Genomic DNA, 3,001 nt, shown 5'->3' with positions numbered 1-3,001 from the left:
ATGGGGGTGACAGTCTTGTTGATCCTTTGTAACCCATCTCCCATATGTAGGACTAGTAGGACCTAGTCATGATGGAGATGGTATATTTAGATATTCCCCTCCTAAGAGATGTCCCTTATGCATAAAAGTAGAGATAATCTTTTGCTATTGCTAAGTATATAAAATGATGGTATGCTATGACTTGTAATTAAGAATGACCTAGGAATTTAACTCATTTTGTATTTAACTTAGACTAGCTATTGCTATCTTTTGGAGTCAGTATCCGAATTTATACTTATCATATACATTTATCTTTTGGTTTACCCCAATTTAGAGTAAGTGGATATAGTTACTCGATTCATCTCAAGTATAAGTTTATCAATCTCTTTAAATGCCACCGTCCCTCCTTGAGGTAAAATATAAATAACGATACTTGGAATACTCCCGGTGAAACGCTACAATGGTATTACGTGCGCTTGCAGAATTCTTATTTTCTTATTTGCACTCATAAATACCAACAACGTGCTAATAGGCACCACACCTAGCGCAACACTTGGGCGCCATAAGAACCAACACAAATGAGAGCACTCAATGCCACGAGCAATCCACTAGAGTACCTTTTTGCGATCTCCCGTGGGGACTAAGGTCAAGAACCCGTTACAATCACCTTGATCGGAGCCGGAAACAATCACCACCCTCTGTTGAATGATCCTCGTTGCACCAAGCCAGCAAGGTGGTGGAAACCACCAAGAGTAACGAGCAATCCCACAGCCAACACGATCTCAAGTGCCATTAGATGCTCAAACACAATGCAAATGCACTTGGATTACTCCCAATCTCTTTTGGATGAACAAATCAAGAGCTAGATGAGTGGGAGCTATAGGAGTATGCTCACAAGGTGTATCAATATGTTAGAGAGCCAAGAGTGTGAGCAAGCGCCGGCCATGGCCTATTTATTTCAGCATCCTCATCGGACACTACGGTGCAGCCATCGGTCCGATGCTCCACATGTCGTTGCGTCGTGATTCGACCGGATAAAAAGAGCTATTGGTGCCCAATGGCTACCTACGTGCGCTTGCAATCTTAGCATCCAATGAACTATCAGACTCAACTATCCTCAATGTCTGATGTAGTCCAAAGAGCTCCCAAACACATCGGACACGTCCGATGACCCCCCATCTAACGCTACTCAACATACGGTGCTCCATTGACTGCCTGGTCACCAAGTGAATAGTTGTAGCATCATGTTCGGTGCCTCTCCGCGCCAGTGTCTGATGCACCTGACACTACTAGGAATATCCACTTCTATGACAAACATCTTTCATCATTGAAGGAGCCAAATTCGTCATAATTTCAGTTTTATGATGAATTTATGACGAAAAACGGTTCATCATAGAAGTCGCATCATTCTTGAACTTCTATGACAAATCTAGAAAATCATCATAGAAGTGGATAGATCTATGACAAAAACTGATTGTCATAGAACTATTTTGGCATGCGTGGCGGGGGATAGCCATGCTGGCGGTTGCTTCCATTGGAGATGCTTTCCACATGTACCTGCTATAGCCGGTTGCATTGTAGATGGTTCGGGTATGTGTCACCTTGTTATTGGACAACATGGCCATCTCTGGTTCTTGCACATTTTAGGTTCTTAATGGACCATGTGTCGGGCCCCTATTGTTCCACATGTTAGTTTTCTATTGGCACATGTGTCGTGTTGTGGTTGGGTCACGTGTCATTTCTTCATTGGATCATGTGTTGTATTTTTATTGGTCCACATACCTGTTTCTTATTCGACCACATGTCACGGTGCTGTCCATCTAGGTTTTATTTTTTTATTCGGCCACATGGCTTGATGACTTCCTTCTACGTGTTGGATTTTTATTAGCCCACGTGTCGTGCCATGGCTATTTTACGTGTCATGCACTGGTTCGTCCACATGTCGCATTTTTATTTGATCACATGGCCTGCCCAGGTTCTACCACGTGCAAAACAATCAATTCATCATAAAAGTAATTTAAGATCGTCACTGCTGCATAGATTGACTACATAATTATTCGACAATGTCTACAAAATTATTTAGCATGACAATCAAATACAATAAATTACTATTTAAACATCAGCAGCAACTCATTGTCAGTTTCACCACATCAAACTAGCACACGAGTACACACATCAAACCATAAATGTTCACTGCATCAAGCCAACAGAGTTGACGACTGAGAGTTACCAGAAGAAGAGCTGAAGCGCATGATATCCTCACGTAGCTTATTGTACTCCTATTGCTATCTTGAACTCCTCAAACTCCCTTTCAGTCTTTTCTATCTTTTTCTTTAGTTTATCCACTTGCTCGACAAGGTTAATGGAACTTTCCTGTTCAGCAACAAGCTGTTCCCGAAGCATTCTCTCCATCGATGTCTCTGTTTTGGTGGAGCTTGTAGGGATACTAGCATTCTTCAAAAAAGGGTGTCACCGCTGATCTGAGAGTGGACCTGGCCATGGGAGAGGCAAAGGACCTTGGGAACAACATCAACACTTGTCATTGGTTCGTGCCCATCAGCAACATGTTCTGCTTGCATAGTTTCCATAGCTTCCTGTGAAATTCAAGCAGTAAACATTAGGTTACAGATAGTGGAAGAGGACTTTAATTAAAAACCCAAGAGATTAGTTCATAACAAGTAATGTAGGTTTCATATTGAAATGGATTACATAAGCACAACACACAGGTATTGATATGGATTACATACTACAAAAATCAAGCTGTAAATAATAGGTTATAGATATGGATTGCATAAGCACAATGCACATGTATTTTAATTTCAAAATTAAATGATGACGCCAAATTTAGGGCCCTTTTGGTTCATAGGATTTCCAAAGAAAAAATGTAGGAATCAGTAATCCTATGGAATCAGCATCGTAGAGACCTTGGGTTCACAAGAAGAAATGGGGGAAGGAAAACCATAGAAAAGTTTCCTATCCTTCAACTTTCATAGGAAAAACAAAGGAAAAACATCTAGTGAAA

This window comes from Miscanthus floridulus, chromosome 15, assembly GCF_019320115.1.
Source record: "Miscanthus floridulus cultivar M001 chromosome 15, ASM1932011v1, whole genome shotgun sequence".
In the NCBI taxonomy this organism is placed as follows: Eukaryota; Viridiplantae; Streptophyta; class Magnoliopsida; order Poales; family Poaceae; genus Miscanthus; species Miscanthus floridulus.
Note: the sequence above shows the minus strand (reverse complement) of the source record.